This window comes from Castor canadensis, chromosome 3 (assembly GCF_047511655.1).
Source record: "Castor canadensis chromosome 3, mCasCan1.hap1v2, whole genome shotgun sequence".
Taxonomy (NCBI): Eukaryota; Metazoa; Chordata; class Mammalia; order Rodentia; family Castoridae; genus Castor; species Castor canadensis.
This window is the reverse complement of record NC_133388.1, coordinates 155,791,431-155,817,005: the sequence shown is the minus strand read 5'-3', so window position 1 is coordinate 155,817,005 and position 25,575 is coordinate 155,791,431.

Here is a 25,575-nt window from a genome sequence, read left to right as displayed (position 1 = left end):
CATTTGTTTACTTCAACTAATGGTAAAATTTATTAATTGAGATAAGGAAAGATGTTTTATATTGATATAAGTTATCCTCAAAGAAAAGATAACATTCTATGTATTTTATGTACTTAGACAATTAAACAAAAACAGAGAATCTGACAAACTTGCAATCATTTTGGGACACATAAATCCTTTTTTAATATACACCTCCTTCAATGGTCATTATACCACCTAGATAAAAATTAAATAAGGCTATAATATAATTGCAGAGTATCTTAAATGAGTGATCACTACACTAAAAAGCAAAGGCAGTAGCTCTTCAAATACTTCCAAAATAACGATTTATAAGGCTATGAATTTTTATCCAGAAAAAGTACAAAATAGTTCCACAAATTAGAAATTGTGTATAAGGCAATATTTTTCCTGCATATTTTAAATCACTGTTCAATTACTTATGATACTTCATATATTGTAGATGATATTTATAACACTTAATACATTGTAGATGGTATGTAAATAGTTGTTATACTGTATTGTTTAGAGAATAATAAGATAAAGTCTGTGCCTGTTAAGTACAGACAATTTTTTTGAATACTTTCCATCTGGGGTGATTGAATGTATAACCAGGGTATCTGGAGGCCCACTGTATTTTTCAGGAACCCACCATGTCCTTAACTCATGTACTTTGCATATAATTTCAGGGGACTCTCTCCATGTGGAGTAACACCTTTGATACAGGTATAGTGAAAGCCAGTGAATTTGACTGTGTGCATGGAACATTGACACCAACCCTTAAAGCAGAGGCTCCAAGGGCACAGGTGTCTCTTGGAAAGAAACTCTTTGGGAAGTATTTAAATGGAGTCTTCCTACCTTTTGTGTTTGGGAAGCTGCTTTGCCTTCCAGGACTCTTGTTATTCTCTGAGGAGTTGAGAACAGTGTAGAGGAATTGTTGAAATATAGGCTCTGGTGTGGGGGTACCAAGCTTGCCTTTGGCATGAATTGGCTGAGTGATCTTGGGCAAGTTACTTAACCTTTCTGTGCTTCTGGTTCCCCTACCTGTAAGCTGTTGGATGGTAACACCACAAATAGGTGAAACACAGAGCCTAGTACACAGTAAGAGCTCAGTCAATGACAGTGACCATCAATATTAAAGTATTGCTTTTCTGTCTCCTACATCCAGGAAAGACTCCTTAATCTTGACCTTAACATGTGTACGATGAGTTTTAAATGCCACCTTCATGCTGACTCAATTAGCTGCAAATATTATTGTCAGCTGCAAGTATTGGAAGACCCAAACAAAAATGGTCTCCATAAGGACATTTAGTATCTTGTAAGATAGGATGTGTGGAGTTGGTGGCTGCAGGCTGGTTGGGTCAGAGCTGGAACCACCAGAGTTGTTAACTGTGACCTGATCTCCTCCATCCTTCTTCTTAGGGGTTCCAGGCACACTGGCTCATTCTTGGGACTGTCTCTTGGGGTGTCTCAGACAACAGACACAAAGGGATCATGCTGGAGCAGCAAGCATTTCTTCTAAGATCTTGCTCTCTCTTTTTTTCTTTTTCTTTTGCACTTTTTATTAGTGTATATTAATTGTACAAAATTCTGACATTTTCATACATGTATATAATGTACCTCGATCATATTCATCCTTCCTATTACTTCTCTTGTCTTCACCCCCCACTCTCACTGGTCCCCTTCCTCTTCCAAAACAGTTCTTTTGTTCCAAAACAGGGTCTTTTATTATCTGGAAGGGAATGCCCTCCTCAGTAGTCCCTGGACACCTGCTTCCCCTAGCAGACTTCCCCTTAGACTGGCTGGCTAGGATGGGGGTCAGAGGTCCCAGACTTTCTCTGGGAGACTGAGACCATATCTAGTAAGTTCTGATGCAGCTCTGGTGGAGTGGGTGCATGGATGTGTGTGGGCAATCTGTCCATGTGCCTCCTGACATTGAAGTCAGCCTTCTCTCACATCCATATCTCAACCTCATGCCTTATGTCTTTTCCAACAGAAGGTCCCTGATTTTTTTATGTGTAAAATGTATTAAATGAATACCTCCAGTGAAATCCATGGTTTTGAGAGATGCTTCTGGTGTAGCCTGTAGCTTCCCTGATAGTGGCCATGGTGGGTCCAGTTTCAGAAACGGGACTAGAGCAGGTACTCACAAAATGATGGTTAAAACACAGAGCAGCATTCACTAAAGAGCTTTTTGAAAAAAGAGGGGATTCCAACAGAAAACTGAAAGCCCCCAGATTTCAGGGTGCCACACTCCTTGAATGGAGGTGGTGATGGTAGCTGTGGACATGGGGTAGGGTCTTTATCAGGTGGAGAGAGAAATAGGGTTAGTTAGGCCTTAATTGGGGTGTGATTACCAGTAATCACCATCCCTAAACTCCTCCCTGGCCCAGGTGATAAGCAAAGATGGTACCTCTCATGTAATGTCTGTGTGGGAGACTTCGTGTCTTGAACCTTACTTGATGGCCGTTTAGTAATGGAGTCATCTGGAGAACATTTAAAAATCACTTTCTTTTACTTCCTGGTCTTGTTCTGGCTGTACAAGACCAAGAACTGTATTTGTCCAGTTACATCCCTACTCAAGAAACCATCACAATAGAGTCCAATATGCTGAGGCTCTGGAATCACTTTCAGTATCCTGTGCTAGATATTGATTGCTTTTGACATTTAGTATAACTATGGATAGCTTCTGATTTTGGTTTTAATTCTGTGGATTGTGTTTAAACAATTCAAAAAAATCTTCCTGATTTTGAGATATTAAGTGGTATTGCACAGTTGTCACTTTTTAAAAATATATACAATAGTCCAATGAAGTTTATAAGCATACCTCTGTATAACTTCATGTGCTAGAATTAAAACTGATCTGTTATCACATAAAAGTTGCTCTTTTTCTGGGTGTAGTGCCACACACCTGTAATCCCAGCACTTGGGGGACTGAGACAAAAGGATCATGAGCTCAAGATCAGCCTGGGCTACATAGTGACACCCTGTCTCAAAAAACAAAAAAACCCCTCTCCTTTACTGAGCCATTACTATATCCCAACTTACCGTGCACCTTGATCATCACAATACCCCTGTGACGATATTAACGTGGTTTGCCCCCATTTTATGTGAGGAGGGAATTTGATGTAGAGGTAAGCAACCCAAACCAGATTACTCAGCTAGCGAGTGATACAGCTAGAACTGTTCCCCAGGTCTGGCTCCACGGTCCTCTGATTCATGATGAGATTAAACTGTGTGACATGGAACCCACAACCCCAGTTCCTAGCTTCTCATTTCTTCCTCAGCATAAATGGCCACTACAGGTCTTTCCTGACTTGGTTGCATACACTGGAAGAGACTTTAGTACTACAATGGTTCCACCAAAAAGTGTAGAGGCCTTGTACAAAGGCCCTTTTTCCTGGGGTGTGGGGGATGCACCATGCCTCCCTCCCCCAACAGCCTTCCATGGGGACACCCTGACTTTCCCTCTTGCTGAACCTCAGGGAGAAGGGAGTAGAATGAATGCACCAACTCTGCAGCATAATCCTGGGTAGTGGTTATGGGGGGGTACCCCATCAATGTTTGAAACATCCATTACCATTAATTTTTGGTGCTTTGATTTTAAAAGAAAAGGAATTTTCCAGGCAAGTGGCAGGTGAAGATTTGTCAGGATTTTGCAGTGAGCCAGCTCATCTCAGAAGTTCTCCTGGCTAGGTATAAGGTCTGCTTTGTGACAGATGCAAAATCCCAGTCCTGCTGCTGCCTGAGTGTGGCTGCTCTGAGGCCCGCCCTGGGGGTGGGCATGGCTGGGAAGGCCTATGTGTTCCTGGTTGACCAGAGAAGGCCACAGTGCACATCTGGGTTTAATCAGCTGTCTGCTGGTTGCTAAATACTGAAATGCCCACACAAAATGTCTTTGGCATGTCTGTTTACAGCTGGGTTTGAGGTACGTGTGTTTTGCCACTCTGGGGCATGGCATGTAATCGAAGGGGCTTGCTTTTCATTCCAGAGGTGGGCTGAAGATGGCTTTCCAGGGGATAGCATTTTTTTGACTTTGAATCAATGGGTATTTTTCAAACAAATTCTTCCTCATGGCTAGGATTTTTTTCCCCCTTTGCCAAGGAAGTGACTCCTCCCAGGGTTCCTGACAGCCCCTCCTGTGAGTGCTGGTGGAGAGTCACATGGATGGTGGAGTTGCTGAGCTGGCAGCACTCAGGTAGGTGGCAGGCCAGGTTTCATCTACTGAAGGGCCTCTGTCCAGCTCTTTTCAGGTACACTTCTTTGTACAGCACTGAGTAGCCTAATTGCCCCAAATTGATCTCCCTGCCCATGGTTTCTGGAGAGAGTACTAGGTATAATGCCTGTGCCATGGGGATATCAAGAGGTAGAAGACAGTCTCACTGCTCTCTAAAAGGGAATAACCCAATTGGAAAGACAAGATAGCCACCTCCACAATGAAATACAGGGCAAGAGTCATTCCCCCGTTGGGACACACTTAACTGTTGAGGAGAGACTGGAGACTGTGAAGGGAGGCTGAGCTCCTTGTGGTAGGTGAGAGGTAGGAAGGTGATATGAGAAGGGGGCAAGGGCTTCCACAAAGGGGAATCATGCTGGGTTTTGAAGACTTAGGAATTTGGACAATGATAATGATGGTGTCTGTTTACAAAGCACTCAGAAGGTAGAAGCACTCTGCTAAGCACTGTGTAGATACTGATCCAGTCTACAAATTTATGATGGGAGCTACTGTGCATCTATTTTATAGATGAGAAAACTATAGAATTAAGAAATGCATCCAGTAGGAAGGGAGTCCATGATCTGAACACAAGTGAGTCCATCTCTAAAGTGTTTGTGGGGTGTGGGGATGTGGATGACTCTCCAGGTACCTTTTGTATTTCTGCATGTCTTGTGAGTAGGTTCTCGCTACTCCCATTTGGTACTATTTTTCTAAAGATGTTTGTGTAGTGAACAGTCTTGCAAGATAGCAATAATGTCTCCTTCCCAAACAAGGATCAGACGTGCCCAGTGCTCATTGTAAAAGAGTCAAGTTCCCGAAGTTTGGGTGGTTCTTCTCTCATTCAATCATACTGCATGACCTGGTGTCAGCTGGCCCTCTTAACATTGCCCTGTGGGAATTAGAGCTCAGGGAGCCAGTGCCAAGTATGCTGACATTCATGCTGCTTGCTGTGCCATAAGTAATAAAGTTCTTTGTTTCTGGCCCAGGAGTCTTGTGTTTTCTGCCAGTCTCCATTGAACAGTGGTAGACTAAATCGTTAGTTTTTAAGTTGGGAAAAAAAAAATCTCAGACCCTTCAGAGTTCTCAATAGTGATGCTGTTTTGTGTGTGTGTGTGTGTGTGTGAGCTCTTCAACATGGGAACCAGATCTCCTGGGAATAGGAAAGAGACTGGGAGAGGGGTGGAGCTTCACAGGTCAAAATTAGGAGGAGCCTTTGTTGTAGATCTATATGTACATGAGTTTGTTCATATAGAGCGTGTGTGATGGAGAAATGAGAGCTAAAGCTGAAGTAATAAATTCTGGATAGCTTGTGAATGTTCTATAAATTGATAATGAGAGCATTCTGAGGGAAAGTTGCCAGAGACAAAACTGGGCCTGGGAATACCTCTTGGGTAGGCATGAATTTGTTTTGTACATGAAATTGAGCATTTTATTTAAAATGTTTTTAAAGTTACAGCTTTTATTCTTATTCCTTTTTTATTGGTGTTTATTAATTGTACATAATAGAGCTTTCATTATGACATTTCCATACATGTATGCAATAGACTTGGATCATATTCACCCTCCATTACTCCCTCTCCCTTCCACCTCCCTAGTAGTCTCCTCTCAGTTTCATGACCTTGATTTTTCATTTTCCACTGCTAACTTCCACACATGAGAAGAAACATACAATAATTGTCTTTGTGAAGCTGGCTTGTTTCACTTAACATGACAGTCTCTAGTTTCACCCATTTTCAGCAAATGTCATAATTTCATTCTTCTTACTGGTTGAGTAAAACTCCATTTTCTTTATATTTTCATTCATTGCTGGCACTTAGGCTGATTCCACAATCCAGCTATTGTGAGTAGCCATGATAAACATGGTATACAGGTATACTGGTTATATACCCAGAAGTGGCATGGCTGGATCATATGGGAGTTGTCTTTTCAATTTTTTGAGGAACCTCCACACTGATTTCCATAGTGGCTGTACCTTTATATTCGTAGGGATGAATTTTACTGTAGTTTAACAATAGTTCTGGCAACTTACTCTGAGCTCATGGCCATAAGGATGGCAGCAGCCCACATCTCAGTCCCTGTTGTGCCTAGTTGCCTTAAGGTTTGTGGACCAGCTATGGCTGTAAATTTCCCACCTTGCACCAGCCCATTTCTTTGTTCCCAGAGAAATCTGAGCTTCAGTAAAAGGAAATGAGGCAGCCTCAGGTCCCCAGAGCTGACACAGAGCTGGTGTTTGAAACATTTTGCTTTGTCTGGACCACTGGTTTGCCTGAATGGTGGCTGAAGATTGCACCCTTCCAGGCATCCTTTCTCTTGGCAGCCGGCCTGCACCTTGCCTACCTGACTCCTGCTTTTAGCTTTCCCCACCCTGGATTGCAGGTCCAATCAGCCCAGTCCCTAGCTGGCTTTGCCTGCCCAGTTTGGAATATGAACTGCCGAGCTTTATTATCCAATACTCAGATGGGTAGTGAAAAATATGAAGCAGCCATTGGGTGGCTGACCAGCTGGTAGGAGTAGAGGGAGGCTTCCCCATGGCACAGCTGACCCCTAGGCATCTGTTTTCTCTTTTCCTTTCTTCCTGGTGTAGATGCATTCCTTCCCGCTGTAACTAAGGCCTCAATTCTTTATCTTGTGATTCTCCCTGCCGCCCCCACTGAGGAGCAATTCTCAGAAGTTTCTCCTTGTTCCTGCCTGCTCTATCTCTGAGGATTAGCTGCTGACTGAAGTCTATCTTTTATAGATTAATTGCACACTAAAGTTAGCTAGGAATGCACAAATCTTCCCTTTTTGAGCACTCCCTAGTCCCAAGTCACAGGAGAAGCCACCCCTGGAGGAAGGCTTGTCAGAAACTCTGACCAGAGCATAAACCAGACACAAGTCATTTTAATCAACACAGAAACTTGAATCATTTATGTTTTCTTTAGAGTCTTTTTTTCTTTTTCTGTATTTTGTTCTTTTTTTGAGACAGGGTCTCACTAGATAGCTCAGGCTGGTCTTGAACTCTGTAGCCCAGGCTGGACTCAATCTTGAGATCCTCCTGTTTCAGCCTCCTGAGTGCCAGGATTAAGGGATATGCCACCATGCTTGCCTTAGATCCATATTCTTTAGATCCACTGTTCTGTGACTCTCACTGACCTATGTGAATGAGATAAGATGTACACAGTCAATTTCAGAAGAGGCCTCTGCTTGAAACACTGAACAAGTGAGGCACAGATCTGTCTGGCACCTACATACCTTCCCTTGAAAACTCAAATAAAGGTTCTCCATTAAGGCAAGGGATAAAGTAAGAGCCTACCATCATCTTCCAGTATGTCAGCCTATTAATAAAGTTCTTTCTTTCTCCATCATTCTGCCTCTTGATTCAGATTGACTCCATCAGGCCACAGTGAACAGCACCTGTGCAGGTACAGACTGACTGAAGCTGTGGTGGGTCCTGCAGTGAGAGAAGGGCTGTGGTATGAGAAGAGCCATTGGTGGGCTGCTGAGCATCCTTGGCTTCACCGTGTCCTTTCAGGGTGGCTCTCCCTCCAACTGCCAATGTTGTATCTCTTTGCCAGAGGATCTGCTTTGACACCTGTGTGCTGGGCAAGCTAGAAATACCAGGGCAGTAACACTTTCAGGAAAGAGGGGGGGGGGGGAGAGAGAGAGAGAGAGAGAGAGAGAGAGAGAGAGAGAGAGAAAAGAAGAAGAAGAAGAAGAAGAAGAAGGAGGAGGAGGAGGAGGAGGAGGAGGAGGAGGAGGAGGAGAAGGAGAAGGGAAAAGAAAGTGAACTGAGTATCAGCAAATTACAGTACAACTCAAGTGACCTGCAATGTCTGTCTAATTTGAATTCCTGAGTAAGTTCAGGGTGAGACAGAGAAATATTTGAAGACATGACTACCTCCTACTTCATTGTATGAATTAATTATAAAGTATTTACTTGTTCCCTATTGTTGGGTGTTTAGATTATTTCCAGTTTTATATCATTAGAGATAGCATTCTCATGGATCCTCTTGTACATTAAAAAATCCTTTTGTATCTTTCTGCTTCCTTGGGAGAATGCCTACAGGTATATTGGGCCAAATAATACAAACATTTTTAAAACTTTCAAGATTTATTTGCAAATGGGTCTGCAGGAATATTGACCTAATTCACACTCCTACAAGTCACCCATGAGGTGCCTGTTACCTCATACCCCCACACACTGGCCAATCTACCCATTTTATAGGCACAGTGGTATTTTTTTATTGTCCCAAAATTATGTTTCTTGGATTATTATTCTTGGAGTATGGCTTTTATTTTATTTTTCATGTAAAGAGCTGTCTGCTTATGTCCCTTGTCCATTTAAATACTATGTTATCCATCTTTTTCTCATTAACATTGATTATGGAGGCTAGCAAATCCAATCTGCAGGATGGGCCAAGAACCTGCAGACCAAAGACCATCAGACAAGAAGGTCTGATGTAGATTTAGTTTGAAGGTGGGATGCTGGAAAACCTGTCTCTTTTTGTTCTGCTCAGACCTCCAGCTGATTAGGTAAGACCCACCCATATTATGGAGAACATTCTGCTTTACTGATGAAAGTGTTAATCTCATATAAAATTACCAATTTAAATGTTAATGTCACCTAAAAATAACTTCACAGAAATACCCAGAAAAATGTTTAACCAAATATTTGGGTACCCTGTAGCTCAATCAGTTTGATATGTAAAATTAACCATCACAGGCACTTAAGGGCCAGCGGACCCCAATGATGCAAGAGAATAAATTTAAGCCTTGACCTCAAAGTAAGCAACTTAGTCCTAAAAATACTTGTCTCTTAGAGCCTCCAGATGACATCATGTGCATAGTGTTCTGTGTTTGCTAGAATAGGACACAGATTTGTCTGGGTCCTGTTAGGAAGTCTCTGCTGTTAGGAAGAAATGTACCCTAGGTGATGGGAAGAAAATAATACAAACATCCACATGATGTAGACACAGGGGAACATCCTGCTCTTGTCTTCACTTCAGATTAATATGCTATGAACAGATAAGTCTGATTCTGAAATTTCTCCAGCATTATAAATTGAGTGGCTTTCTGTCTCTTCCCAAAACTCATTAACTCAATTTATTTTCACATTTAATACTTACAGCAATTTTATAAGGAAAATGGGTAGATTCCACTATTCCTTACACAAATGTATCCCCCAAATTCCAATTATTTGTTTACTATCTTTAAGATTGCTGCCTTACCCACTACCACCTCTACAATTATTATGTTTTAAATCTACTCACAGTCTTTAATTAAAATCCATTTAATATATTTTGAAATCAAATTTGTATCACTTATTTGTAAATAAATAACTAGTGTTACCCCTCCCAATTGTAGGCATCTATACTAATAAATACAATAAAGCATAAAACACTAAACAACTTGAGATATTGTTGTCTGCTAATACAATAAGTACAATATTGAATAAAATGTTTAGACTTTGAGCTGTTATTGTCTGTTGTTGGAGCTGGAGCCCTGGAGCCTAGTAAATGTTAGAGCTTTGCTTAAGGCTAGCACCTAAAGAGAACTTTCTCCTTAACATAATCAGGAGGTCTGAAAGGGATCTGAAAAGAGAATCTCTTCTTCTCTCTGATTGTCATTTAATCATTACGAATGTAAATTTAAAACCCTGCTATGGTCTGAATGTCCCCCACACCCAGCTTCATTCATGTGTTGAAATCTAATCCTGGGGTGTGATGATATTGTGAGGCTTTGGGAAGCCATTAGGCATGAAAGCAGAACCCCTGACAAAAGAGGTCCAGAAAGAGCCTCAGACCTTCCATCATGTGAGGACACAGAGATTCTGTGAACCAGAAGCCGACCCACACCAGACACCAAATCTGTAAGCACTCTCACCTTGGACTTCTCAGTCTTCAGAACTGTGAATAAATTTATGTTGTTTATAAGCTACCCAGTCTGTGGTATCTTGTTATAGAAGCCCCAGCGTGCTAAGATAACATCTTTTGTACCTCTTGCTTCTCCCAATAGAGAAATCTGCCATATCTATGAATGTGTCTATGTATCTAATATATCTATCTTTCTTTCATCTTATCTACCTATCATCTATCTATCTTCTTTCTATCTATATATCCATCTCTATGTGATCTACAGAAAACTGTTTGCATCTCTGTGTTTCTGGTGTTACCACATGAATGACAGGTGTTAAATGAATGAATGACAACTCATTAAACATGCTTGACACATAGGATCAATATTAATATCCCCTGAATTCCAGCCTATCTCTTCTGGATGGGTCAACAGCTGGGCTTATTGAACCACCCATCTCTCCCCAGACTTAAAATTTGGTCCTTCTGGAAGGCAAAGTTGGACTGGTTGGTCCCAGAAAAGTTCCCAGTCCTGGGCCTGATTCTTCCCTTAACTGGCTCCTGACACCAGCTAGACTCTGCTTCCACTGTTTTAGTGCTGTTTACAGAGTCAAGAATTATCCCTTAAACAATCTCTTCTTAAAAAAACCTCTGACCAATTAACAACAGAGAGGCTACTGCTGGGTTTCCTTTAGGGGAAGAACAAAAATCCTGGTGGGCTGTGCTTCAACTTGCCTGCCCTAATGTCTCATGGAATCAAGAATTCTAGAATGATGCCAAGACCTGGACTAAAATCAAAGTAATTAAATAAAACCTTCCTAAGGAACAAAAGACTTTTCATAGGGACTAATTGTTGGGAAATCCTTAGGTACTTTTCAAGTCTTAGTAGCTAGTTCATATTAGCTGGGCTATTTTTCTTAATTGCATCGCCTTCATACATTTTGACTGTTTTTATTTAGGTCTCTCCTACTAACTGCCCCTCTTTTTTACTCCTCTATAGTAGCTACAGCTGATTCAATTCAGGAAGATTTTCCTGAGATTCTGGTGAATACTAACCCCTTGGTGTGATATGAGATGTAAGTTGTGGCCTCCCTTTCAGTCAGTAATGAGGATAATAACAGAAAGCTTACAATTTTCCAGGTGTTGTACTCTACATTTTACATGCATTATTTAGTTTCCTTTCCTAGGAAGTAATACTCTTATTGTTTCCACTTTACAGGTGGGAAAACCATATGTTCCAGTAAGTGGTCTATGTCACACAGCCAGAATTCAAACCCACATTCAAGTGGCATTAAGGACTGAGGTCTCAGCTGCTGCATTGTGTTCTCTTCTTGTGATCCACTTAGGGATTTGTACAATGAAACTCTTGATTTGTTTCAAAACAAAACAAAACAACCCATACAGTGAAGAGTAAAAATAAAGTAGTACTTCAAGGTAAAACTAAAGGATAAAGTGTTATAATCATGCGTACATTAAGAATAGAAGGTTTTCATTTTCATGTCTAAGTTTTAGTATTTTAAGAGTTATTTATCACATTGTAACTATCCCCTCAAATATCCCGAAGACTTTATTTTTTGAGAAGATTCAATTCTGCTTTCAAAGAAAACAAAACAAAGAGAAGAAGAGTTAGGTATACCTACTAAGAAACAAGCTTACATGAAATAGGTAGCGTTCATAAAATGTGTTCAATAGATACTAACCTGTAAGGCATATGATAAAATCAATGGGACAAATAAGAGTGTAGCACTCCACACTCCACACCCCACCCTCCCCTGAAACACCCAGTATGTTCACTTTCTGGTCCTACATGTACTCTGCTTAGAAATGTCAATAAAATCTTGGTCAGCAGGCCAGTTTAAAAAAAAAAAAAAAGCCTTTGTTGAGTGCCGGTGGCTGACACCTGTAATCCCAGCTACTCAGAGGCAGAGATCAGGAGAATCACGGTTCAAAGCCAGCCCAGGCAAATAGTTTGTGAGACCTTATCTTGAAAATACCCAACACAGAAGAGGGATGGGAGAGTAGCTCAAGTGGTAGAGCACCTGCCTGAGACTCTGAGTCCAAACTCCAGTACACCAAAAAACAAACAAAAAACCCTAAAGTCTTAAAAACATCAAACTTTAAGTCAGGCATGACGGTGCATACCTGTAATCACAGATACTTAGGCAGGAGGATAATGGCCCAAGGCCAACCCTGGTCAGAAGTGTGCTGTGAAACTTGTTACGTAGCCCAGACTGGCCCCGTACTTATGATCTCCTGCCTCAGCCTCCCAAGGGCTGGAATTATAGGCATGTACCCCAAACCTGGCTTCTATGCCTGTATTTTCACATTTTCCTCTAGTAGTTTCAAAGTTTCAGTTCTTATAGTGAGATCTTTGATTCAGTTTGAATTGATTTTTATACAGGTTGAGAGAGGAAGCTAGTTTCAGTCTCCCACATGTGGATATCTGGTTTTTCCAGCACCATTTATTAAAGAGGTTATCTCTTCTCTAATGTATGTTTTGTTATCTTTGTTGAGAACCCAATGGCTGTAGCTGTATAGGTTTATCTCTGAGTCCTTTATTCTGTAACATTGATCTACATATCTGTTTTGTGCCAATACCCTGCTGTTTTTGTTACTATGGCTCTGTGGTATAATTTGTAATCAGATATTGTGATACCTCCAACATTGCTCTTTTTATTCAGGATTGCTTTGGATCCTCAAAATCTTTTGTGCTTTCATATTAATTTTAGGATTATTTTTTCTATTTCTGTGAAGAATATCATTGGAATGTTGATGGGTATTGCATTGAATCTATAGATCACTTTTTGTAGTTTTGCCATTTTCACTATATTCTTTTTTTTCTTTTCTTTTCTTTATATATGTGTACAATGTTTGGGTCATTTCTCCCCACTTTCCCCTGCCCCCTCCCTTCCATTTTCACTATATTCTGACAATCCATGAATATGGGAGGTCTTTCTGTTTTCTAGTGTCTTCTCAATTTCTTTCTTCACTGTTTTATAGTTCATTGTAGAGGACTTTTACCAGCTTGGTTAGGTTTATTCCTAAGTATTTTTTGAATGGGATTGTTTTCCTGATTTCATTCTTGGAGTATTCATTATTGGTATATAGAAAAACTACTGATTTTTATATGTCAATTTTGTATTCTGTTGCTTTTGCTGAAAGTGCTTGTCAGATATAAGAGTTTTTTGATGGAGTCTTCAGAGTCTTTTAAGTATATGGTCATCTCATCTGCAAATAGGGGTAATTTGACTCCTTCCTTTCCTATTTGTATCTCTTTTATTTCTTTATTTTGCTTTCTTCTCTGGTTAAGAATTCAAGCACCATATTGAATAAGAGTAGGAAGAGTGGACACCCTTGTCTTGTTTCTGATTTTAGAGGAAATGCTTTCAGTTTTCTTCCATTTAGTACAATGTTAGCTATAGGTTTGTTGGATATGGCCTTTATTATGTTGAGGTATGATAATTCTATCCTTAGTTTCTTAAGGGCTTTTATCATGAAGGAATGTTGAATTTTTCAAAGGCTTTTACTGCATCTATTGAGATGATTATGTGGTTTTATCCTTGATTTTAATTTTACTCTATTATGCTCTGATAAGATACAAGAAATTATTTCAGTTGTTTTTGTATTTGTTAGTACTTCCTTTATGGCCTAAAATGTGATCTATTTTGGAGAAAGTTCCATAGGCTGTTGAGAAGAGTGTGTATTCCACAGTTGTTGGATGTCTGTTAAGTCCATTTGATCTAGGGTACAGTTTAACTCTGAAGTTACTTTGTTGATTTTTTGGGGGAAGTCTGGATTATCTACTGTTGAGAGTGAGGTATTGAAGTCACACACTATTGTTTTATCTGGACTGCTTTGTAAGTTTTGAGGTTAACTATTCTCTTGGTATACATTGGTGGTACTGAGATTTGAACTCAGTGCTTTCGAGGTAGGTGCTATACACTTGAGCCAGGCCTACTTCACCTTTCTTTTGGATTTCATTTGTTTTGAATATAATTTTCCATTCTTTCACTTTCTGTTTGTGTGGGTCTTTGCCAATGAGGTGAGTTTCTTGCAGGCAAAAAAACGGTTGGATTTTCCTTAAATTCATTCAGCCAGTCTGCATTTTTTCCTTGAAGTGTTAAGACTGTTTATATTTAGGGTTATTACTGAGAGATAGGTACTATTTTCTCTTTTCTTCATGCTAAAGGTTTGCTGGTTCCTGAGTTAGTCATGTCTGATTCTTTCCTGTTTCTCCTAGTGAGACTTAGACTTTTTTGAGCTCTCATGCTTGTCTGTATCTTTCTTCCTCCACTATGTGTCATATTCCTTTAATTATCTTTTGCAATGCTGACTTAGTGGCTATGAATTGCCTTATATTGTCCTTATCATGGAAGGTCTTTATTTTTCCTTAATTTTTAAAGGATATTTTGCTTAATACACTAATTTTGGTTGACATTATTTTGTTTCAGGCTTGAAATATGTCAGTCCATGTTCTCTTTGCCTTTAGGATTTCTGTTGAGAGGTCTTCTGTTATTCTGATACATTTGCCTAAGTAACTTGGCACTTCTTACTGGTAACGTTCAATATTCTTTCTTTCTTCTATGCTCTTGACATTTTAACTATAGTATGACATGGAGAGGTTCTTTTCTAGTCATGTCTATTTGGGGTTCTAAATGCCTCCTCTATTTTGGATGTCCATTTCTTTTCCTAGTTTTGGGACTTTTCCCCACTCCATCTAGTCTGTTGGTGGTGATTTCCATTGAGTTTTAAAATTTGATTTACTGAAAATTTCATTTCCAAGATCTACATTTGTTTTTTTTCACAGAATTTCCATCTTTTTTATTTCTTACTCAACTCTTGAATTGACTTCTTTATGTAATTTACATATTTATTTGAATCCTTTTTGATGTCTTCAATTTTAAAGTTAGAATTTTGAATTCTTTGGCATTTCAGCCATTCGATATCATTAGATTTAGCTTTTGAAGAGTTGTGTATGAACTTTTGGAAGAGTCATGTTGCTTTACTTCTTCAAATTTCAGTGTTTCTGTGTTGTAATTTAAGCATTTTGGGGATAGACAACTCCTTCTGTTTTATATGGGTGTCTTTTTAGTGAGTGCCCTTCTCTTGAGGACTCAGTCCCCATGATGACTGAAAACAAACTGCCATAATAGCAAGAACACCAAAACAAACCAGGCATAGAAATATAAAAATCTATTAAAGACAACTACTATACCACCAAAAATCATAGAAAATAAAATGGTAAAAATAATGTAGAATAAACTAGGAAGTTGAAAAGTAAGAAGGGTAGAAGTAATAATAATTAAGCATGAAATAAAGGAGGGGGCAGAGTAAGGGCAAAAAGAAAGAAGCAAGGTTAAATAAAGCAAAAATAGAAGAAAAAAGGAATGAGGAAGAGGAAAGGTGCAACAGATAAAAATATCTGATTACAAAACAAAGAAAAATACATAAATATAATTAGATTTAGGTAAGAAGAGGAATAAATAAAATCATAAAGGGTTAAAAAATATAATAGTAAAAGTATAGTAAAAAGAAGAAAAGTAAAAAACAAAAAAGACAAAGCATTGGAGAAGCTTCATTCCAGACCCTCTAATATTGGAATATTGGTCTGGGGTAAGGCAGTGGGTCATAGCTGCAGATTACCATAGTTTCTGTCTGTTCACACAGTACATGGTGATGCTGTATTTGGGCCAGGCCAGTCAGAGGGATGTTGTCTGCATCAGGACTGCATTTACTTTACAAGCTTCATTTCATTGCATATTGGGAGTCAATGCTGATCCCAATGAGCTTTGTGCCCTGTGTGCTGGGCAGGTCCTTACTCACTTCAGAGAGCCCAGATTGTGTGCCCATGGTAGGGGATTTCCAGGCTGAGTGGTGTGACCCTAGTGCACTGGAGAGTGGAGGAAGCAAGCAGAGTACCGAGTTATACACTGGGGAGGGAGATCATGGGAACCCAGCACTCTGCCTGACCATCTCAGCACTCTTAGGCCACACTCAGCAGTGAACTACCCTGCCAGAGGGAGAGGCTTAGGAAATAATGCAATCTTCCAGACCTGGGCTCAGAGCTTTCACTCCTGCTGGGCACAAACAACAGGGGGACAGCTCTGGAGACTGAACAATCTGCAGGTCATAGGCTCAGAACTGTCAGTCTCTGCAGTAATCCATAGCCAATGGGGTGTGGTCCTTGCCACAGAAGGCAGGGCCACCAACCACCATGCCCTTTCTAGCTTGGGCTCACTGCTGCTTAAACTTCTAAGGGAGTCCATGTCTAACCCTCCCTCTTCCATGACTGCCTACCCAGACACTATGGTAGGGTGTTCCCAGGCTTCCTGACTTGTGACTCTTCCTTGATTTCAGACTGAGTAGCTTAGTCTCATACAATAGGCCCCTCTGCAATAGCACCTGAGTATAGCTCTCTAAGATGTGGGGAGTGATGCAGTAGATCACTTCTTCAATGACAGTCTGCCACCCGGGAAGAGTCATTGTCACAGCAAATCCCTGAACTGGATTTAAGGTTTGTGAGAACTGTGGGTTCCCTTGAAGCTAGGACTGCCAGTCTGTTGTCATCAGGGCTGCCTGGCTTACCTTGTGGTTGAGGCTTCCAGTCTTCCTTCCTCTGGAAACTGGGGTTGGAGCTGCAGACTGCTTCTTACTTTTCTATGTCACCTTTATGTTTCTCCATGCTTTTTCACTGCCCTGTCTTGATTCGCAATGCACTTTCTCTTTCTCTACTCAGAAATAGTCTCGCCTTTGTTACTTTGACTTTCTTAATTCACAAGAGTCATATGGAGGAAACTTCTAATCTGCCATCTGATCACTGAAATCCTGAACACTCTTGATGTTTGTTGTCATGCAACATTGCCTGGGTATTGGAAGATTAGACATTTTTCAATCTTCATAATCTGACTTTATTTATGCCTGTCTTTGTAGAAATTCATGGAGGCTCTGTATTTTCTCTGAGGCTGCAGTTATTTCTATTTCAGCACTAGATGGCACCCTAAGTCCAGTTTTGCTTCAAGTCCACTATTAGTGTGTTGTCACTGTTTCAACTCTAGAGGGTCATCTAAGCCCAGGTTTGTCTCCAATCCTCAGTTGGAATGTTGTTCAGGGTGAATAAGGCGAGTACCTAAAAATGGTAGTCCATCTCTACTAGCCTCTCCCTGAGGTCAGGGTGTGACTCAACCATAGTCATGGGCTCATGGTTGGCACTGCAGGATTCTACCTGGCTCTGGGGAGAATTGCATTGGAGGGACCTGCTTTAAGTTTATATGCCGTGCTTGTGTCACACTCTGAGTTCACGGCCCATCAAGATCAGCACAGCACTGGGTAGGACCAAGGCCTACACTGCTATGGGCTACTTACTGCTGAAGTGGACTTGTGGCCTACAACTGCAACAACGAGTCACAGGGTGATGCTGGCTAAAATAGCAGACTGTAGTTTGGGTCCATGTGGTTTCCCTTGGCATGAGGACTGATCCCCCTTTATCTGTGGCATTGACCTGGGATTGGAGGCCATTATGATCTGTCCAGGGTTAGGTTTCACCAGCCTGGCACTGAGTCCTAAGGCCAAGTTCTGTGCTCATGACGCTGTTGTTCTCCCAGTGAATGGAGTCTTGCCCATGCCATGCTGCCTAATGTTGGGGTAATGTTAGTGGAGGAAGTCCCTTGTCCACTAAGGTTGATGCTAAGCTGGGCCATGCCTAAGTGCCCTAACAACATGGACCTGCACAGTCTCAGGAGTATACTCCTTTAGACTGTCATTCTTGTGATCAGCCAAAACACAAGTCCATCCTACAGAGCCATAGGTCTCTGCCTGGTGTTGGGCAGGTCTAGAAGCTCTGTCTGCAAGCACTGTCCTGGGGATAGCTTTTATGCCCAAGTTTGGGGATGGTTGGTGAGGATATTCCCTTGACCACTAAGATTGATGCTAAGCTGGATCACACCTGAGACTCACAGCTTCAGGGACCTGCATGGTGTGTGTGTGTACCCCAGGCCCACTATAAGGCTAGCAATGATACAGGCCAAAATTCAAGTCTATTCTCTACCTGATGCCAAGGGCAGGACTAGAACCTCCACATATGAACTCTGGCCTAGGCTCAGAGGTCTTTGTTTCCTTCTGATACTGGGTCTCACTATGGCGAGGTTGGCTCTGAACCCAGCTTGCTTTTGTGTCTTGCTTCCTAGCAGGTGGGGGCTGGCTCCCCATTCTGCTGCCTGAGGTTGTCAGGGGGGTGTTGGAGACAGTGGCTGCCTAGTGAATGTAATTTCAGTAGCTTAGTCTGCTGATATTGGCCTGGAGTTGTGGGGCTCTGCCTGATTCTGGGTTTCAGTCTAAGATCTGGGATCAATTCCCTCTTCCTCCCCAAGCAGGAGGCACCTCTGTCCATATGGGATTGCTTTGAGTTAAGAGTCAAGAAGGCAGCTCTTACCTTCCTGCCTTCCTCAATGCCTTGTTTCTTGTAATTATACCAAAACCAGGTGCTATAGTCTCTCATTTGAGTTCCTCAGCTGTTGTGAGGGTAGTGTGGTATGTAAAGAGCATTCAAGTTGATGTGACTGTGGAGAGGTGACCACTGGGGATTTTAGTCACCATCTCACTCTATCTTCTGTTATTTCCTGTATTTTAATTTTACCTTACAATAAGAATGAGACACTAATAAAAGTGTTTACAGTATTGGATCAGGTAAGTTTTATCTCATATAGAACATCAATGTGAATTTGGAAGAAAATGTTGCTCTATGTCATGAACTGAACTACTCAAAGTACAATGTTCCAAGCATCAAGATCAAATGGATTACCTTTGCTTTTTACTCTCACAAGGGCTTAAAAATTGTACTGTATTTTAGTTTTATATTTGGGTAGTGGTTGTCTTAGTTTTTTTTTGGTGGTACCAGGGTTTGAACTCAGGGCCTTACACTTGCCTCCCTATCTCAGCCTCCTGCATAGCTTGGGATGACAGGTGTGTGCCACTGTGCCCAGCTATTGGCCGAGATGGAAGGGGGGCGGGTAATCTCTCAATCTCTGCTTGGGCTGGCCTTGAACCATGATCCTCCAGATCTCTGCCTCTTGAGTAGCTAGAATCACAGGCATGAGCCACTGTGCCCAACTGGTTGTCTTACTTTTATACTCTTCCCTTCCCCCTCACCAAGTTTCTACTTGTCATTTTTTTCCCTGTGGACAAAAGCAGCATATAACTTCCCATCATCTCTTAGACCACTCAATGGCTTAAGTTTACTATTGCTGCACAACTGTCATTCTGAGCTTTTTAAAAAACTGAGCTACTGGGTTATGTCCCCTTGTTTATTGGATGTCATGCTTTCTTTTCTTCCTTAGATTTCTTCTTTTCTTTTGATGTGTGGGTTACCTTTAAAGGAATTTATTTTCCAAAAGGATTACATGGGAGGTGTTTTTTTTTGAGTACTCATATGTGAGAAAATGTCATCTTTTTGCCTCACATTTCATTGAAGTTTGACTATGTACAGAAAAATTTTCCTCTTAGAACTTGCAGAATTGTTGTCTAACACCCATTGTTGCTGGTGCATGTGACACCAATCTCATTCTTATTCCTTTAAAGTTAAACTTCGTTGTTTTTTGGTCTCAGGACAAATAGATACTTTGTCCTTGGTATTCAGAAATTTCACAATGTACCCTTGTGTGAGTACAAAAGGGAAATTTCTTTGTCCTAAATTTGCTGAGCCCTTGTAATCTATACAGCTATATATCTTTCCTCCTCTTTGGAAAAATCTTATTTCATTATTTATTTCTTGTTTTTCTCCTGTATTTTTGCTTTCTGAATTTCACATGGAGCAATACTTCCTGGATAAGTCCTCAGTATGACTTAAAATTTTGTTTATATTTTCCATTTCTTTGACTTTTGGTCTATCTTCCAGAAGATCACATTGATTTTTTTCTTGTAGCCTTTCTAACAACTTAAAAAATACTTAGTTATCATAGATATGTGTTTCGGTGGTCCTAGGGTTTGAATTCAGGGCCTTGCACCACAGGTGCTCTACCATTTCAGCCATATCCCCAGACCTTTTTTGCTTTAGTTATTTTTCGATAGGGTCTCATGTTTTTGCCTAAGGCCAGCTTTGGACTGAAATCCTCCTACCTATGCCTCCCCCATAGCTGGGATTACAAATGTAAAGCCATGCCTGGCTTATTTGTTGAAATGGGATCTCAGTAACTTCTTGCCTAGGTTGTCTTTGAACTGCAGTCCTCCTGATCTCTCCTGAATAGCTGGAATTAATGGAGTGAGCCACTGTGCCTGGCTATAGTTTTAATATTTTTATTTTTCTTTCTCATTATAGCCTGATGTGGTTTCTAGGCATTGTTGTCTCAAATCTGTATAGGTGTACTAGTTAAATTTATTTTTAGGTTGTTTTCTTGTATCTTAATTAGCTGTTTGCTTCGAGTTCATATATTTCATTTTCTCATCTAGGTATATCTATTTTCTGTCCTTTTTCCTACACTGTACATAACAGTAGCCCCTTTGAATGGAAGCTTTCCTTATCAGTCTAAAATGGGTGGGTATAGACTAACAGTCTTTACAATACAGCATGTATTAGTCTATTTTCTGTTGCTATAACAAAATACATGAGGCCAGGTACTTTATTAAGAGGTTTACTTAGCTTACAGTTTGGGAGTTTGACCATCCAAGATCAGGTGGCCCTATTGGCCTCTGGTGAGGACCCCTTGCTATATCACAACTTGACCAAGAGACAGAAAGGGCAAGAGTCCTGGGAAGGGGTGACCTTATTTTCCAACAACCTGCTCTTGCAAGGGCAGACTCATGCCATGAGACCAGTATCGGTCCCTTTGCAGGTGATGTCCTCATGACCTAATTATTTTGCACTAGGCTCCACCTCTTAAAGGTTCCACCACTCTCAACATCAACATGCTGGGGACCAAGTTTCCAGCACATGAATCCTTGGAGGACAAACATATCCAAACCATAGCAGGGTAGATAGGAGCAGGTCAGTGCTAAATAATAAGGCATTGCCTCGAGGCTTATAGAGCAGTCATGGGCCTTTGAATGCAAGCAACATTTACAGAAAAAATATGGGGTGGCACATAAATTCTAGGTATAGTAGAGGAACCAAGTTCAGAGCAAGACAGGAACTTGAGCCCACAGAGACCAGAACATCTCTGGAGAGTCTCCTCTAGGCAGCAACTGTGGTTCAGAAACCTATAGTTTCTTTAGGGCATTATTGGAGGGTGAGCAAACTTGGGCCATTTTCAGTCTTTATGTCAGTCTGTTCACGAGATGATCTGACTGGCCTCCCTTGGGAGAAGGGTCCAACTCTTTGCCAAGGGAAAAAGGCACCTTGGCCTACAGTGTTTTGGTGACTGGACTGTAGCCAATGCAAGATGTGTAGTTCCCTAAAGCAAAATTAGGGATCTAAAAAAGGAGGCATGAATGCCAGGGCAAACAATGGTGTTTGTTGCAGGTTCCAGCATGTGAACCAGCAGCCTTGGTTCTGTCTTAGGAGATTTTTTTTTTGCTCTGTCTAGCAAGTAAAGCTCAGGTCTTTCCCCAGGAGTAAACCTCCAGCTGAGAGCTGTTCTGCAGGGTGGGGACACAGCCAGAGCTGCCCAACGCTTCCACCAATAGGCTTTCAATGCATCATCCTGATTTCTGCTTCTCTTTCCATTCCTATCTCTGTTCTTGTGACCTTCAACTCAGGGTTCCCACAAGTGGCCTCGACTTTATGTACAACTTTTATTAGTATTTATTCTGCGCTGTGGCTACTTCTTTTCTACTTTACCTGTCAGTTCCATCTCATCTGCTCTTTTTATATTCAGAAATCTATCAAGTTTCTGACCTGCTGGAGGCTTCCTTTATGTGATATACAGTGTTCCATTTTCCCTTCTTTACTGCCAAGTCGATGTGATCTTAGGAAGGAGAGGAAGTAAAGTCTGCCATCTTGTATTAAAATTCTTAGTTGATAATCTCTTGGTTTCTTTGGATATTTCCAAGGAGGGTTGATTTTAAAGGCTTCTTTGTTCTTGGCGAATATAATCTACATTTGTTCAAAGTGGATGGGAAGCTCCTGGTGTGTGTAGACTTTCCTTGCCCAAGAAGGAAGTTAAACTTGCTGTTTATACTTTATCAGCAGACACCCCATGGAGCCAGGCACAGGCATCCTGTTATCTCCCATATCCCCTGCCAACTGGGCTGAGCTTTTTGCTGACAGACTTCTCCCCATTTGTCTTCTCCCTTGACTGTGTGCTTGCCTGATGTGAAATTTAAGAAAAACTCCTTTCCCTCATTACCAAAAGAAATTAAAATAAAGATCTGTTTAGTTTTCAAAGGCCTAGGTTTCCTCTCTTCTGATAACCTACAGATGAATTAAATTTTATCTTTAGGGAAGGGAAGGAACCTGGAATTATGTTTAAACTAGACACCAGAAGACGTTAGGTTTTAGCTCTGGCCTTGTTACTTACTAGTGTGTGACCTTTGGGAGTTCTCTGAGCCTCAATTTTAAAATCCGAAAGATGTGGCCAGGAATATTGCCTTTTCTACCCTTACCCGGATATCAAAAAGGTAATATTTTAAAAAGCACTTTGTAAATCATTGTATAACAGAAGTTATAGTTCAGACAGGTCAGCACTGATACAATTTTCTTAATTCCAATGCCATGGGTATTAGAATCTGGAGCAGAAGTAGTATTAGTGGTGAGGTATGACCTGTGCTATAGAGAGTCTTGGCACTAGGGTATGTTTACTGTGCAACTAATATTCACTAAGTACCTTTTTTTATTCCTGTGCAAAGGGCAAGGCACTGCGGGGTTAATGGTGAGTAAATCGATATGGTGCCTGCCCACATGGAGCCTATTGACCAGAGGGGAGATGGATATTGTCCAAATGACCATTTAAGTTAAGACAGTAGAATGGAAGCATTGCAACAACAGGGGCTGTTTTGTTACTGCTGTGTTCCTTGGTGTCTAGAATGCCCAATAAATCTTAGTAAATATTTGTTGAACTTGTGATCATTTGTTAGGGACAGAAGTACAGAAAACCTCAAGAATAAACACTAGGGGGCCTAGATTAGCCTTGGGGGCTGAGGTCTCCTCTCAGCAAGAGGTGCTTGAGCCAAGATCTGAATTATGAATGAGAATCAACTTGGAAGAAGTAGAAAAGGAGTGTTTGGAGCTCAGAGGTTAGACCTTAGCATGTTCTAGAAACTGAAAGGAGGTCAGAGGACTTGAAATATCTGGAAAGAGAGGCAGCAAGAACAAGAATAGGACTGGGGAGAGGAGTTGTGGAGAATTATGGACCTTAAAAACATTGTAGCCTTTGTCCTAAGAGTACTGGCTCCTAAGGGGAGCCGATGGGATCTGAGCAGAAGACCATGTTTTCAAACAATACTGTGGTCTGGGTACTCAGAGACAAACCTATTAGTAAACAGTTGCTAAAATTCAGACGAAAAGGACAGTGGATTGGACTGGGGTCGTCCCAGGGGATATGGAGAGAAGCGCATAGAATCAAAACCTGCTGTAAGGGACTGCCCACAGGACTCTGATGGACTGGATGTGAGGAAGGAGAGAGATGGAGAGTCAAGCTTGGCTTTTGAATTTGTAGCTCAGTAGATGAGGATGCATCCATTGTGGGAAGTGTGTTAGTCAGACCTTTCACTGCTGTGACAAATACCTGAGAGAACAACTTAAAAAGTAGAAAGGATTCATTTTGGCTCACAGTTTTGGGGGTTTCAGCTTATCGTTGTCTGTTTCTGTTCCTATGGGCCTGTGAGCCTGAACATCATGGTGGATAGCCTGTGGAGGAGCAAAGCAGCTCATCTCATGGCAGACAGGAAGCAGAGAGCATAACCGGAAGGATCTAATCAGGCCCCACCTTCCAATAAAGCCTCATATTATGAATTCATCAGAGGAGTAATCCACTGATTAGGCCAGAAGCCTCAGGATCCAATTACTTCCCCAAAGACCATCAGCTGCAATCAAATCCCCAGTGCCTGAGCCAGTGGGGACATTTCATTTTCAAACCATAGCAGGTAAAAACTCAGCAAGGTATTGACCTAAGTGTAAGCTACTTGTTGACTCATCATCTGTGTTTAACACTTCCTCTAAGTTCAACTGACATCTCTGTGTAGTTTGCTTACATTTGTGAGTTCATCCAGCCCACCTGTTTCTCTTACCTTTTATAGCAGAGTTGAATATTCTTAAAAATAAAGCAAACATACATTAAGTATTCTATTAGGGAAAATATTTTGAGTTTTATAAAATACCTAGCACAAAGTTCAGTGCCCTATAAGCATTAAAAATAGCCATTTAATATGTTTATTTTTATGTGTAAGCATATCCTATTTTAATCAAACAAAACTAAAAATCTAATTGAGAATGATATGTTAGGTGGTGCTTATTCACGTTAAAAATGTTACTTCACTTTAAAAGTGATTCTCAGTAGTAGGTTCTCTTGGTGTTTCAAAACTGATTCAGTTTATAGCAATTGTAATTATATATGATTTCAGGAACCTTTTATATAAAAGTGAGGTTACACATAGATGACATAGGGCATTGTATATTACCTCTTTTTCTCAGTGACCTGGAACCTTGTCTTGCCCTATAGACAGTACTTAAAAATACAGGACCTCTGGGTGCTGGTGGCTCATGCCTAAAATCCTACTACCTGGGAGGCTGAGATTGAGAGGATTGTGGTTCAAGGCAAACAGTATGTGAAACCCTGTCTCCAAAACAATAAAACCAAAATGGACTATAGCTATGGCTCAAGTGGTAGACCAACTGCTTTGCAAGTGTGAAGCCCTGAGTTCAACCCCAGTTCCACAAAAACAAAACAAAACAAAACAAAACAAAACCAAAAAAAACGGGACCTGAGCTGGGTTTGGTGATACACATCTGTAATCCCAGCTTCTCAGGAAGCAGAGGCAAGAGAAGCTAGAGTTAAGGCCGGCACCAGCAAAGTTAGCAAGACCTTATCTCAAAAACCAAATAAAATAAAAGGGCTGGGAGTGTGATTCAATGGTAGAGCACTTGCCAAGCATGTGTGAGATCCTAGGTTCACCCAGTACAGCCAAGAAAACAAAACACAGAGTAAAATGAAACAGGGCCTAATACCACTGAAAAACAAATCTGAACAGACAGGAGGACTTCAATTAGCATACCCGTTTGGTTGCTATTGCTAAAACCAATTTAATAGTGGCTTACACAAGATAGAAATTTCTTTCTGTCATAGCAGAGTAATGGCCTCCCAAAGAGATGTCCCAGTCTCTAGAACCTGGGAATGTGATCTCATCCACCAAAAAGGACTCTGCAGATATGATCAAGTTATGGCTTGAAAGGAGAAGACCTAATTTCTTGGATTACCCAGGTGCTTTCTTAAAAATGGAGAATCTTTTCTGGCTGTGCTCTGAGATATGATGATGGAAGTGCAGTCAGGGAGATGAGATGTGAGACTCAGCCTGCTGTTGCTGGCTTTGAAGATGAGGGAGGGAACCACAGGCCAAAGGAGTGACAGTGACTTTCAGAAGCTGGAAAGTCAAGACTGCGGAGTCTTC